Here is a 16,687-nt window from a genome sequence, read left to right on the forward strand (position 1 = left end):
TCCATGATATTATGCATGAAACGGGCACGATTCCCTTGTATCCTGTGCAATTTTAAAATGAAGGTTTCCTGCGAATGGTCGCAAACACACTGCGCGTATTCAAGGTAAGGCCTAACCATAAAAAATTAACATTACTCCATATCATTTCAATCATAATATTTCTCTATTATGCCGAAATAAACCCTAGTTTCTTTAATCCTGAGGCAAATATGTTCCTATAGTGAATACATATCTCTAATAAATTACGGAATATAGTGATTTAACATATGTGTTCATTAAATATTGTGTCGAATTTGTACAATTCGCACAAATTTTTAAAATACAACACAATTTCTTGAAGCGAATTTCTACGGATTCTCCACCAAACTCACCTTACTAGATGTTAGCATTACAGCAATTGACAAAGAATTCCACACTTCTATACATATAAAACGAAAAAACACATTGCCTTCACTATAATAGTCGCCACACTCATCACACCAAACGTTCTATCCCTTGCTTCATTTCCATACGCGGACAACGAATCTGCAATCATCCCGATTCTCTTGATAAATTCCTATCAAACCCAAAACATTCTCTTCTCGAACGAGGATACCCTGAACCCCTCCTGGACATAAAATTCCGAAAAGATGCACTCTCTCCCCAACCTAGCTCCACCAAAGACACCCATCCCCTATCGATTCGTACCACCTAGAGTGTCTGGGATCCATTCTAAAATACCTCTACCCCACCCCAAGAGCCATAATTCCACGACATAGAGCTTTTCCCCAAATGCCTCTCTGTTACATTCAAATACCCCGCTAACCTATCAGATCATCTCCTCAAATCAACCAATCCCCTTATTAAATCCCCGTCCGATTCCAAAGCCACTCCCATACCCTGCAGTTAGCCAAGTTGCAAAACGTGTCCTATTTTAAAAACTCAAATCCTGTCCCTCTCTCGCCCATCCATCCACTCCTCCTCCTGCACATCCAGCAATGTACGATTTTACAGTAGTGGTAGTATAGTAGTTCATCTCCCGAAGTGCCAACTATGCCCTACCTTCCACATTGGTCAGTGTACCCTGTCTGCGATGCTCCCAACCGCGAAGTACATCTCCCACCACAACCTTCTTTTAACAAATGCCATTACGTTTCCATTTTAGCATCCCTCCGACACTCCACTAAAACTTAAGACACTAGAGCAGGCGCAAATACTGCTCATAGAGCTCTTAAATCACCAAGGAATTAATATTATGAAAGCGTAAACAAATGGAAATCTCTTATTTGTTGAAATCATTAAGGATTTATTTCGGGTGCCAGCACTTTTATGTCTAGCGTCGTGGAAACAAACTTGGGTACCCAAAGGCTCAATACTAGTCCTATTTTAAATTATTATATTGATTAATGATCTACATACTTATTTACCTAATACTGAATTCTTACTATATGGTGATAACACATAAAGCGTCGTAGAAAACATTACATATGCTAAAAACTCTGCTCTTTATGTTATAATAAACATGTCAAACTAGTGTAGGTCAAACAACTAAACAACTGAAGGAGAGTTATACTATTTAATACATTTTTATTATAAAGTCAAGCCATATATTTTAAGTCCTCTTCTTAGTGCCAATTCTCATAAATTGATTCACCAGTTTAGCTCCAGAAAATTTTCGAGATTATCTATTTGTGAAAATCTTGACTGGTATTCTCAAATTGCAGAAATGACCAATAAAGATGCCAATGGGACATCTATAATCAGGAAGCTTTCCCAACTACCTCACCTGAGACTTTGTAACTGCTATACCATGCCGAATCCATGCTTAGTTGACCAATGGAGTCATCTTCTGCGGGGAGGTTATTGTGCAGCAATTATTGTAGAGCAATCTCCATTGAAAAAAGACCTGTAAAAAGAATTGTGAACGTTTCCATCAGAACCCCAGGAAGGCAGAATTTGAAATTGTTGGCACATAAATACTTCATTTTTCTCAATTTGTAAAAAAGATGTTATGCTTACATTTTATTGTGTAACTTCTTTTAAACTTGATGAAGGTGTTATTTCTCAAGTGCTACTACAATGTAGGTAAATTCTAGGATGACAAATTGTGATTACAGTGATGTTTCTGGTGCAAAATTGTTTCATGCGTACTAGTGTGCATTCTCCCTTCACTCGCGTTAACCATGTTCTATGTCATGTGCTTGACCAGAAGAAAAATGAAAGTTATAATAATTATTATCTTTTTTTCGTTTCCATTGCCCTGAAACGTAATGCCAATTTGGATAGGCATTATGCTTTGCTAACTGAACTTCAAATATTTTTTCCGCACCAGAGGTGAGCGTATTTGCTATATTTTTGCTGCCCAACGCATTTTGTCCTTGTAGCATCTCCAGGCCGAACCGTTAAATGAGAATACATCTCTTCATGCACTCATCACGACAACTGTTCAGCGTAAATACTTGATTTAGAAATTTGCATGGCTCATATGCGGTTTTTGCTCAGAGGAACTTTGAAATGAATGGTCTTTAAGAGACGGAAACATGGTGATGGCGTTAGACGATACTAAATACCAAGGGCCTCATAACTTTGGCGTTGTCAGCGGAAATCGATACGGATTGTTGATACGGATTAAAAAAAACTACACAAAACACATTGTGATTCACGAAATGTTTAAATCAATATAGAGGGATACTAAAATAAATATTTGAAAATTTTTGAGTTCCTTGAAAACCTTCGGTAGATTTGCTCAAAACGTAGCCCTCATATAAGTAATCAGCCCGTATGTTGGTTTGGATTGGTGGGTTTGGGCGAACATATCGCTTGACTTCCCACTAAGTTCTGGCAACCAGAAAATCGTATCACTTGAATTTTATCTGGTGTTGTCCGATTGGTATCAATTCGACATTAGAATCCGAGACTCCTCAGTCAATAGCTGGATGCTATACGGATGCTATACGAAACCACCAAAATTACGTGTGTTTCCTAGCAACAATATTGCATGTGTTAAGTCAAAAATAGAAGTGAAGTACGTCCATGATGGAATTTTGACCTCTACCTGTATAGTGAATGCGTAATTGATCGCATATCCTAAATTGGCTAATTTGACAGGGCTCACTGACCGCTAATAGCCCTACTCTTCCAATTTACACGAGCAGCATTCATCCACGCTAAAGTACCAGCTTAAACCTATATATCGCAGTCCTAGTGATATTCAATAATTTAAGACGAGCTGATACAAGGACACTTCGCCATAAATTGGAAAACGCGTGAGGTTTTTTTATCTTAGAATGGTGGTTAGAATTAAATATTTGTTTAAGGATTAATATTGGTATTATCCCGGTTAAAATAGGTTTTCGGATGGATATACACTATTAAACGGTACAAAGATACGTAGCCATTAAAATTAAAATAAAAAATATGCTAAATAATAAACTAACTGTCAATCGACGGAATCACATTAATTACGTGCATCGGAACAAGTCAGAAAGGAATTCGAACAAGGACTATTGATATAGTCCTAAATTGTTTTAGGAGCAATTGCAATAGAATATTATGCGTGTTCAACTTAGAGAAATTTGACTTCATTTGTCAGTCTTAAGAAAATTAAACGTAAAATTATAGAAGAGGTGTTAATTCGCCCAGATTGAGCCACATTTTTGATTCAGCAGCAAGTTATTACGAACCAGCTGATGAAAGTATTAAGTGATGAATTACGTGAAGTTTGATTCAGATTCGCTGAATTTGTCAAAATTTGTCACGGAAAGAAAATAAGTGGCAATTTATTTGGTACACGTAGTCTACCGTTTAAGGTATGATTGAAATGGACACAGAATGAATACGACTACATTTCTTAGCCTCGTCTAAAAAGACAATCTGACACCCCAAACTGCAATAAACCCTTCTTCAGTTCTGCATTACCTTCTACCTACCTTCATTTCGTCCTATACTTATGGCTATCATTTTCTCCCACACCTTTCTTGCCTAATGTTCTCCCGTCGGTCAAAGATTCCATTCAATTCCATCACCTAAAAATATTATCTGCATCCATCTACCCTGGCTTCTTTGGATTATTAAATTCCATGCATTCATAGAGATTCAACAGTTTTGGTGTAACTTTGGGTGACCTTGAAGTTATACCTGCAGTAAGGTCATTACATAATTAAGTAATTCCATTAAATAATTTTAGGTTACGAATTAAATGTGTATAGGATTTACATTTGTTTTTTATTATATTTAAGGATTATGAGCGAACTCATAATTTAAAACAATTTTAATAAGTATATTATTTAGTATAATTTAAAGAAGTGAATAATAATCATTTTACACAGGTATAATATATCCTCTACATTTTTTTTAATGAAAAGCCAATGCTTCATTTTTATTACTTTCATGACAATTTTATCAGCGCAAAAATCTGGTAATATGTATACTTTAGGCCCAATGTAAAAAAAATATCTTTTAAATAACATCAGCTTTGGCTAGAGCAAGGTTATTCGGGGTTTTCGTTGGGTAAAAGTCGAAGCCGTATACATAAATTAATTAGCTCTTAGATGTACTTGTTTATTAAAAGCTGTTCCCTGTCTATTTTCCTTTCTCGTTAGGTTAAGATTTCATATTTCAATCCTAGTTTTAAGTTTCTCCTTCTCGCAAACCACACTTACACATTAGCCATGTTTATTTCTTTTCAATGCCATGCTTTTCTTATGTAAAATAACCGTTTAAGGTGAGATTTCACTCACCGGGCGGTTTATACTTACCCGATCGGGCAGTCAATGATCATTTCGAGACGACACATCAGTAACCATGTATTACCACTGTTTGCATTAAAATGTCGTAGGATTTTACAAAAAAATAAATAAATATCTCAATGAAAGTAGCCCTGAACAAAATAAAAGAGGAAATGAGTTTTAAATCGAATTTTTTTAAAGGTTGCTCTAATTATTATTTTTAGTAGAAAAACCGCAGGTTTTAATGAGTTAAGAAAAGATCTACCCCCGCAATATTATACAATAATTTAATCTGGAATGAAGTAAGTGCCTCAAGAAATGTAAAGGATTTTGTAAATTATTTATGCTATGCCGGATTAACGATAAACAATTATTTAATTTTTCTCCTGTTTACTCATTTTAGTCAACTGCCAGCTCTGGGATGTTCTAAGGGGTCTTACACAGAACGTTTTCATGATTTTTGGCGTAGACAATCCTCAGGAACGCTGGGATATCACATGAAAATGCTGACAAAGAAGACTCCCCAAGAGTCTCCCAGAACTGGGAGACGACCGTAAACACAAGCCATAGACTTGTAGAAAGGTGCGCGGCACTTTACTTCTAAAACCAAGGGTCACACATCTCATCGGTTGGTATGACTACCCCGGTTAATTCCGAAACGGATAGCTTAAGATTTTCTTCTCTCGCACAGTTCGTGATCACATCAGGAAAACCTACTAACATCAAGGAAATCAGGTGATTGTAAACTGATATGTCCAATATCACCGCAATACTATCATCTGCCTTTTCATGCTGAAGGAGCATCCAGTGTCAAACATCGCCCAAACGGCCGTTGAGTACAACGTGGATGTGGATGAATTGCCGAAGAACTTTTTTGGCACACCAGCACCACCACTTTGGCTCCGGTTGGACTCTTTAGAAGGTCACTGGGGGCTTGTGGTCGGGAGGTCGTTCCAAAGGCATTGGGAACGCGAAAGACATCATCGACGGAGTGGCAGACACGCCCACGCCTTTTACCCACTCGAAAAATGAACTTACCCTAATAGGTTGAGTTCCGTGAAATGCGTCAACTTGAAGGAGTTGGAAATAATGATGTTTCTCAAATCCTGTGTCCAAGATGTATGAGCTGGCACACTGAACACAAACAACACGTTTTATTCTCGATAGGGAGAAAAAATTGAAGGGGATTGAAATAAGATGGTGATTTGATTTGGGAGACTAACAAAGAGAGTGGGATTGGATAAGGAGTGTACTCAGTGCTTTCCATTAGCCAACTTTGTGGCTATAATTTCTACATCTATATTTTATTCACGTAAACCCCGCTAGGGTTTATCGTAGAGAGTCGGCATCGGGTACGCTACATCAAATTTAAGTATTACTTAAACATTAGTTATCAATAGAAATGATAAACAAATCAAACGATGAAAATACGTTTTGCTACAGTTTGCATTTACTATGGAATCTAATTGCTAAACACTTCTCTACGCATGCGAGAAGAGCTGCTAAAAAGGAGAACCATAAACTATTGCTAAGATGATGACCTATAAAATAATGGTTAGAAAATGACCTCAAACTAGGTTACGTGCTTGGATCTCAAACATTTGTTTCCAGAGAGACATCATTTGCTGCCATTCTAATTCCTTTTCATCCTTTGGAAGTGAGACATCTTAAATCTACTGGTTGTATACTTGATGCCTCTCATCTTATTTCTATGATCTATGATTTACACATGAGATCAAAAAGTGAATGTCCGCCCGAGTCGCGGAAATTTCAGCAAAAATGGCCTGCCGTCAAAACCATAGCAACTGTGTTTTAGGATCGAAACGGGGTATTGTTGGTCAACTTCATGGCTCCTTAGACTTCAATATACGCTGGGAGGTACCGTGAGAAACAAACCAGACGGGAGATTCAGAACTGGAGAAGAGGATTGTTGAGCAAGGGTGTAAGTAATTGAGTCGGACTGTCAAACGTAGCCAGAAGTGGTTTGCTGTGGAGTAAACATTAAGAAGCGCTACTGCATGTGCCAATTCGTTTTGAATGATGCTTTGAAGAGGAGGGTCAGTAGCGATAAACCAGAAACAGCCGTTCTCCAGAGACTCAGCGTCATAGCAAGAATGGAAGCAGACTTCACCTGATCAAGCGGTGACCGTAAGTTGGGAGCCGGAGAGAGTCAAACTCGGTCGTGCTGCAGAAGGTCCAGCACAAGATCATTACATCGCAGGGTGAGTCAAGTGGGCTGAGAGACTGCATCAATTCTTCCAGAAATTTTATTATTAGGTCTACAGAGCAAAATTAAATAATGTAACGATGTCTACTGAGGTGAACGAGAGACTAAATGTCCTCGTCATTTATTTCAGGAGGGAATTGTGAGAACCTATGTGCCTCTTGAATATACTAAAGTTAGATCCGAGTAGGGTACCTTAAAAATCAAAGTCGTTCCAACTGCAGAGGGCGAAATTCCTGGAACTCTAATTTGCAACACAGAGGTGGCATTGGGGATTAACCTGGGTATGAATAGTATTGAGGTTGATCTCGGAACATGTAGAAAATCACCAATTTCCTTCTTCCTTTTCTAACGCTTGATTAGCCCCTCCCTATTCTTTGCGAGAAGTTTGGTGTCTGTCAAATGGGAAATTCTAAAATCTTTGGCGTAAATCTTGGTTCTACCCTGCGGAGAGGGTAAAGATGGAGAAACTAGGACAATGTTGAAGGATGGAATGAATGAACCAATTTCGTTCGATCACAATGCCAGTTAGGTGGAATTAGTAAATTTCGCACGCATTAATGGCCTAAAATGAGGAGGCCAATTTGAATTTCTTCGGGCGATGATAGAGAAATACCTATCCCCTTTTCTTATTAGCTCTAATTCACGTCTTAGAGAGCATAGGAAGAAACCATTTCCATCTTTGCTCTGTTTGAATATCAATGTCACACATCACTGTTTGAAAGACACAGATTTATGCTGCTCGCAATTGAAACATAACTCATACGTCAAACATCAACCTCATTCGAACTAGCCAAATGTTTGGAATATTTTCTAATAAATTCAATTTCCGGATGAGTGAGGTTGGAAATACGAATTTTTTCATTTCTTTTTTCTTCTTTATTCGCCTCTTTCGGAACTATAGATTTCTGTTTGTTTTTTACATTATAAAGCTATTCGCACATTTTTATGGAGTACGATAATGTGACACGGTGTTTGGTTATTGATCGGAGGTCCCGGGTTAAAGTCCGTTTGATGCCTCTGAATGCCACCAGACTTCCACAAGCTGCTTGTTAAAACTTCGATTTCCAGAACTTCTTGGAAAATCACAGGCGTCGCAGTGAATGGAGCCCCTAGCCTCATCTGCGAATATCGCACGAAGATGGGGTTAGTACGAAATTAGCTCTACATTCCTTCATGACTCCGGATGGATGATGGCGGTTATTTTTTATTCTAAGTTATTATGAGTTTCAAAAGAAGAGGAAAAAAATCTCGAGAAATTTAAAAAAAAGGAATTCAGTACACTAAACGTAAATTCTACAATAATATCATACAGAATACAATGTTAAAAAATTCATCCTTGAACAAACTGATGCTCACGGCAATAAATATAATAGCAATAATAGCGGTAGTAACCTTGGTTTCGTTAACCAAAATAATACATATCACAAAAGCAATTTTTATACCCACCGAATGAAATACCCACACTAAATCTCCTGCATAACTTACTTTAAATTCTACAAGATGGAAGAGATAAGCGGTGAAATCACAATACAACTGATATTTCACGCGCTATTATTATTCCCAGTGTCTTTTAGATCTTGAATAGTTCCTGAAAATGTATCGCAACGTCCTTGTTATGGAGCACTTAAAAAAGAAGACACCTTCTACCATAGATCATTGCCTTGTTCAGTTCCTCGGAGACTATCCATTTCCCTTCTGGCTGTTCAAATTCACTATTTCTTCCTATCTTTCCTCCAATACCCGAAACTCTCCATTACTCTTATATCCCGAACCCTCATCGTCTCACTGCCATTCATTATCCCCTCCATTTCCTTTTTCCACCCTCTTCCAGTTTCCCCCAACAACGTCTTCCTTTCGTTTCTTACCATATCCATCCCTTCGTTTGGTTCCATTTGTCTCCAGTGCGTTGTCTTCAATCTCTCGATAACTAGATCCCAGAATACTCGAATGTCACCTCTTATTTTTCCTCAAATGTCGAGAGAAATCTTTTTTATCACAATATTTCAATAAGTTTATCTAAGATGCTGTTACATTAAACCTTTTCAAATAAAAGCGTGGATAAATTTTGCTACATTAAGTGACACAAAATAACTTTTTGACACACCCTATATATTGCTTAATACTATATTAATTATCCTTCCTCTCAATCTTTGCAGGAGACAACTCTGATTGTCGTAGTCTAAAAATTTTACCAATGGCGATGGAAGAGAGACAAAGATTTTTCTCTCATATAAATTGGACCGTGAGAATAGTCACAAGTAGATGAATCTTTCTCCATTGTTTTAAGCACAAAAACCCAACCACGATCCAGACTAGTCACCGGAATATTTAAAGAGCTAATTAGTTGCACATTCCCCCGAGAACAGAGACGAGCTCCTATGGTCAGCGCTCTCCAGCTTTTCGCCAACACTTTTCCTCCTTCCTCTGCACAAGTGACCCTAAATGAACATTTACTGCGCCATCCAGAGGGTCTAGGATGGACAGGGAGCCGGGACATGACCTCGTCCACTTTCCTTCACCACTACCAAACTCCTTCACTCCCTCCCTCCCTCCCCTCCTCCTCGCACACATTTACCCCACTCCATACCCTTGGGCCCATTTGAGGCGGACAAGCAATTAAGCGAGCGTAAACAGCACTAAATCGATAGACGACGTGGAGCGAACGAATTTCGCCTATATTTTATAACGCCAGTTCCTTGTTCTCCCCAAGCCTCCACAGCTGCAAGGGATGGCTGGGAACACGTGACGCCCAAGGAAGAGGATGGGGGAGGAGGGATTCCAAAAAAAATATTACGAAAATTTTGCAACTAACGGGATTTTCGCAGTGCTTATAGATTTAATCGACGGTGGAGTCGCTTCGAAATAGTATTCGCCGGATGCCATTAATTCCGCAGTGGTCGCGATATTCCGTACAATTTGACTCATCAATTTTCAGCGATCATATTTCGATTAAGACAATTTTGAATGGTGGAAAGACCAGTCGTTACGAATAAATTGTATCAAGATTAAGTCTGGTTGGTCTTGCGTTGGTGCCTGATGACTGCTGTTCTTCATTTCCTAAATAAACTTTATTATTCTTGAAAAATGGCGGAACCAGATGGGATAAAAAGGAATATCGCCCCTTTCTTTGGTTCACGTTATGTGATTCAAAATAAATAGGTGACTAATTCCTAAAATATACCTACTCCTGTTTTTAAAAATCATAGAAATATTCCCATTGAAGTTTACAAAAGCATAACTGTTAATAATGAATTACTCATATCTATTTCAATTCAGAGCCACAGTTGAGGCACGAGCGTATCCTAAAATTCTTGTCTAAATTGATATTTCGGGTAAAAGCCATCCTCTGGGGAACATTCGAATAAATTAACCTTTCCATTATACGTCATTAGTCTAAAGGAGCGATAAAAGTAAACAAAAATGGCTCGCGAGTACGCCGGAACCGAAAAGGATGCCATCGTTTTCAGGGAAAGAAAAAATATCTTAAAATTAAAATGACTTTCATTTCGGAAATTTAATTAGTAAAAATTAATTAAAACGAAGAGCTCATATATCGTGTGACCCGTCACTACATAAATTATCGGCACAGAGGGAATATGTGATGACCTTTTTTAAGTAAATTTTAAGGATCGTGAAATGTTTTTAGAATACGTATGCCGTTTGCTTTGAATTTTTCAATTTCATCTTGGTGGATATAAAAATTATTAAATAAAGACTTTTTTCCATTTTTTTTGTGCCCCCATCGGCCGAGCACCCATGTCAAAGCCGGGCTTTTGGTGGTTCGTATTCCATATTCCCTCCTTTTCTTCGGTGCTCATGCATTTCTTGTGAGGCACTTACGTCAACACTCTTGCTTTCACTCCCGAGACACTGCGACGCTTAGAAATCGGAGATGCAAAAGGATAAGAAATATGTCGGACATTTTTCTGGAAAACGTAAAGATATATCCTGGAAGGTTTTTGAAATATTATTTGAACATACTTGTAAAAGCCTGCCACCCTTTTAATTTTCCAGTTTCCACATTGTAATAAACCTCAAATATTCAATTCGAAGCAGCAAGCTTTTTAACATCATGATAGTATACTAAATAAGAGTGAAATACGTGACGCCTGTAATTTTTTTTTTGTATGTATAGTAAAGACCTGTCTCTTCACCTTCAACGTCAGGAATTTGAGCAAATTTTCTCGCATAAATTCTCGCTTCGGCCAATGTTTTACTTTTCCTATGAGATAGTGGAGCACTTCGTTAGCGACAAGAGGGTTATATGTAATATTTTATTTTATATAAGTTCAGTTATATCAGTTCAGTCCATATTTTAAATCAGTTCAGCGTGAGAGTCATTTCTGTTTCATTAATTTCCTTTTTAATGCGTTATTAGTATTTTTTTCTTCCGTCAAATTACCCGGATGCACCTATTTTCAATAAATGACTGAGTCTCGGTCAACTAGATGAGAAAAACGAACGACACTGATGGCTCTAGCTAATGTAGAGTTTTGCTAACATTTCATATCCTCTTCCCCACCATAGATATCGAAAATGAAGCTAATGATAGATTAGATGAATAACCATTCAGATAAATAAATGATGTAGTTTCTTTCGTACAGCTAGGAGTAACTGAGGGTCCGAAGGAACCCCAAACTCTCCATTCGTACAACCACCAGAGCGTAAAGACTCGTAAAAAAAATATATTTGTATCCATTTTTTTCTTTTTCTAATGGTTTCCTGCTTGCTGACTGGTTTTATAGGATTAAGGAAGACACAAATGAAATTGAATAAAAAAATCGAGACTAAATGCGAATAAAACTCAGAGACTTAACGAGAGGAAGACTGCGTACCCTAGGGCAGCTAAGGAGAGGGAAAACCGGATAGCTGCCCAGAAATTTCCAATAATTTAATATATATAAATATAAATATATATATATATATATATATATATATATATATTTAAATATAAACATAAATATATATATACATATATATATAAATATATATATAAATATAAAAATAAATATATATACATATATATTCAACTCTATTTTATGCGCATAAACAGATTTCAATGAAACGAATGAAATTGCTCCGCCCCGATATGATTTTGTGGCTGCGGCAAAATTCGAGACGAGTTCCTCCTTTAAGTTTGTTTGTGCACTTCGAAACCAGCCAGAGTACTCTATGATATAAATATGTATTTTTTTACAGGATTCGCCCGCGTTATGGTTTATTTACGCGACTGAATATTTAAAAATGCAGCCAAGGGCTTTTGTTGAAATATTTGTGATATCCTGCTCCTCTCATAGCAGTAGTGGACGCGTCAACATTTTTAGCCTCCCGAATGATCCTTGACTTTGCCCATGAAATATGCACGCTCGCATTTCACCGATCCATGCCTTTAAGATATCATTAACGAATGTGGTGACGTACCAGCGGTCTGTAAATGCATTGAGTTATGCGGTGAACGTTTCCTACTTTCCTCACCGAGGATTATTCGTAACCATGGACGTCAATAAGCTAAATAAATACTCTTAGATGAAAAAATAACAGCAGAAGATAAGTATTTCATTAAATCGTCTCGTTTGACAATCGCGCACCCAAGGAATCCCATTGATCCATCAATTTGACAATCATCCTTACTACAGACGGTCGTTAAGGACTTGGGAAATACTCGTGCATAACTACGCGCGCACTTCAACAAAATAAATGTGCTATTAGCAGCAGTAACAACCATATTTTAAATCAGTTCAGCGTGGGAGTCATTTCTGTTTCATTTAATGCGTTTTTAGTATTTTTTTCTTCCGTCAAATTACTCGGATGCACCTATTTTCAACAAATGGCTCTGACACACTTCTCATTTATGAACTTATTTTTACAATGTATGTATTTTTTTCAGGTAATCTACCGGTTAAGGTAGGTTTTTGGATGGACACAACTACCAAACAAACATTTTATTACTCCTAACCAAACACAAAATCCATCATCCTACTCTATATCAGGTCCCTCTTCATCTCTGAGTACTTTCTTCCTCCCTTCATCCCGTCCAACATCCCTATCCTGTTCCTTCCCTTTCCTCGTTTGCCTAACATTCTCCCCTCGATTACAGTCTTCAACATCCCACTGCCGGTCAACACCCCCTAAATCCACTTTTCCTGCCTCCATAGGATTTCTCATAACAAACCCCTCTCTTCGCCCACCATACCAAGTACTTCCTCATCTGTTTTCTTCTCTGTCCATTTCACCTTCTCAATCTTCTCCACACCCACATTTCAAAAGCCTCCATTCTACGTCTATCCTCCTGCTTCAATGACCACGTTTCCGCGCCGTACATAGCTACGCTCCATATCAAAGTTTTTACGAGTCTTTTCTTAACGTCCTTACTCAACGTCCCTGTCATCAACTCCCTCCTCCTTGTGAAAGCCAATGTATGTATATATATATATATATATATATATATATATATATATATATATATATATATATATATAATATTTATCTTTGAAGTTTTGCATGATTTCTTTAAAATCTGTCCTCGGATACACTTTGTGAAAGAGAAAATTATGAAAAGAAAGACCAAAAAAACAATCAGTAATTTATCGCGTCATATGCCGTACAAACTCCAACAGTAATCTGAGCTTAATTCTGTTACGTGATTCACATTATTTACTACGTAGTAACACGAATGAAGAAATATGCTGCTCTTAATGGGAATATAAACTCACAGAAATATTGCCCACAAAAACTTGGGGTTGACCAATTTTCATTCAGCCATGTAACCAATTCAGGATTTACTGACACGTGTTTAACCTGGTGTCAATATTAAGTTTAATACTAGACACCACATGATAGAGAAAACAAGAATATTTTGCCTTAAATTTCTTGGGAATATACTCTTAAGTGGCAAAAAAATGTCCTTGGTAAGATTCCGAGTCAATGGACCATTCCGAGGAGGCACTTCCGCTATCGCAAGAGCCTTAGATACAATTCCAACGCATAAATGAGTTTAGTCTTGAGGGCAAAGAAAAGAAATCGGTTTTGCTTTTTTGAGCAACAAGTTATGAAGCGATGGCGTCGACCCATTGCTTCGTAACCTTTGACCAAGTAAGAGGGAGACGGCCACGTGAAATCGAGGAACCCGGATTGCGGATTGAACGTGTCGAGATCAAACCAAAGGACGGCGGCACAGAAGGAAAAAAAATCGAGTGATATCGGTAGCAGATATCGATTGCAAATTCAAGCGGCACTCATGTCAATTTTTAAGAAGAACAGACGCACGTCTTCTCTGCGAAGGAAGAGGATTAGGCTGGCGTAGAGAAATCAGGGGTAAATATGGACAGGCGTGTCCGTCCCTATGGGTTCCAATGATTTGAGAGAAAGTCGAATGAAAAAAATCAAAGTCAGAAACCCGTTTCCAAATTAAAAATAGGAACGGAAAACGAATAGACGTTCAGTGATTGACAAGCGAGGGGGCGATACAAGGAAATCGTTCAGTTTCGTCATGAGTTAAGATACTCAAAGGGGAATATAAGTCATGGTGACCTATAATCACCATTGATTATTCTCATGATAACACTTTTGATATTTTTGAGCACGACTTTTAGCATGATGTCTTTCATTGAATCCGAACCTGGAAGTAAGTCGTGGTATGGCGATAATAAATTCAAGGTACTGTGGTGAAACTGAGGTCAAAATCTAAACTCAGACGAAATAAATTTACTGCGGTGAAAACACAGCTTCCACGCCCAAGTCACGATTCGAGCACAAGACCCTCGAGTTTGCCAGCGAGAGCGTTTCTCACGTAGCTAACTGGGTCGCCTCCAAAATTAAACATCTCCACTAAATGATCTTCTGTAAGTTCCACCCTGCCCTGCAAACAACCTCAAGTGATTGGGCCGACCTTAGTGAACTATAGTATACATCCGCAAAGAGATGTTTATTTATTGGACGGAAAGGGTTGTTACGTTAATTTAAAATATTTCCTTCTGATTTTACTAAATAAAAAATAGACAAGGAATTTTATGAATTGGGAATAAAAATACCTGAGAATATTTTCCCCTCGTACGATATTCATGTGCGCCCACCGTCTCAAGTGAGGTCTCGATATTATTTTTACGAAACGCGGGAAGGGACCAAGGCAGTAAGAGCGTTTGAACACAACATAACCTGACGGGTAGGAAATCCAATTCCAAACGATGAAGAGGATGTGCCGACAACTCTTATTTAATTTTCTAGCTCCAAAAAATGCGATCAGAATTGGAATGCGGTGCTCTTCAGTCCGGCAGCAGCGTTCTTAATCTGATTTCCGATTTCTATGTTTGTCGAGGAATCGCAAAAACCCACATAGGCAAGGAAGCGACGAAAGCAAGAGGACAACGGAGATCGATCCACTAGGGATGAGTAGTTTAGCTGTTATATAAACATCTATTAATCGCTTTTTCGAGACACTTCCTAATCAATTTGATCTCACTATACTTTCACTAATCCTAGATAAATTTTAAGTACACACTAACACACACACACACACACACACACACACACACACACACACACACATATATATATATATATATATATATATATATATAATATAAAAAATACAGTAATCAACCCGAAGGTGGTAGGTGATGGTAGAGTTCACCCAGTATTAAGCCCGACGGCGTGTGAAATTCATCACATCAGGGTAGGGGGGCCAGTTCATTTCCCTGTGCCGGTTATGGTTTCCCAGGAGGATCTGGTACCCGAAAAATCACATAGCTTGGGTGGAGCTGCAGGTGCCCAGAGACTTTCCCGGGAATCGAACCCTGGACCCTACAGTCAGTAGTCCAACGCTATACCCCTGGATATACCCAGGCAAGTCTCTGGGCACCTGCAGCTATATATATATATAAATATATTTATATATGTATAAATAAAAAATATATATATTTCTCTCTCTCTCTCTATATATATTCTATATATATATATATATATATATTTTTTTTTTAAGGTAATCTACCGGTTAAGGTAGGTTTTTCGATGGACACAACTACCAAACAAATATTTTGTGACTACTAACAAAACACAACCCTAAATTCTACTCTACACCAGGTCCCTCTTCATCTCTGAGTACTTTCTTCCGCCCTTCATCCCGTCCAACATCCCTATCCTGTTCCTTCCCTTTCCTCTTTTGCCCAACATTCTACCCTCTATCACAGTCTTCAACATCCCACTGCCGGTCAACACCCCCTTCATCCACTTTTCCTGCCTCCATAGGATTGCTCCCAACAAACCCCTCTCTTCGCCCACCATACCAAGTACTTCCTCATTTGTTTTCTTCTCTGTCCATTTCACCTTCTCCATTCTTCTCCACACCCACATTTCAAAAGCCTCCAGTCTACGTCTATCCTCCTGCTTCAATGACCACGTTTCCGCGCCGTACATAGCTACGCTCCATATCAAAGTTTTTACGAGTCTTTTCTTAACATCCTTACTCAAAGTCCCCGTCATCAACTCCCTCCTCCTCGTGAAAGCCTCTTTGCCTAGCGCAATTCTTCTCCTTACGTCCCTACTACTTTGACCGTGTTGGTCCAAAACACTACCGAGATACGTAAACTGTTCTACCTGCTCTAGTTTTCGCCCTCCTATTTTAATGTTAAGCTTGCCCTTTTTCTTTCTAGAAAATCGCATAACCTTTGTTTTATTAATATTGATTCTCATCCCATACCTGTCGCACTGAATTTCCAATTCACTCAGCAATGCTTGCAGCCCCTTGGCTGACTGACAA

This window comes from Hetaerina americana, unplaced genomic scaffold, assembly GCF_022747635.1.
Source record: "Hetaerina americana unplaced genomic scaffold, ioHetAmer1.1.p SCAF_10, whole genome shotgun sequence".
Taxonomy (NCBI): Eukaryota; Metazoa; Arthropoda; class Insecta; order Odonata; family Calopterygidae; genus Hetaerina; species Hetaerina americana.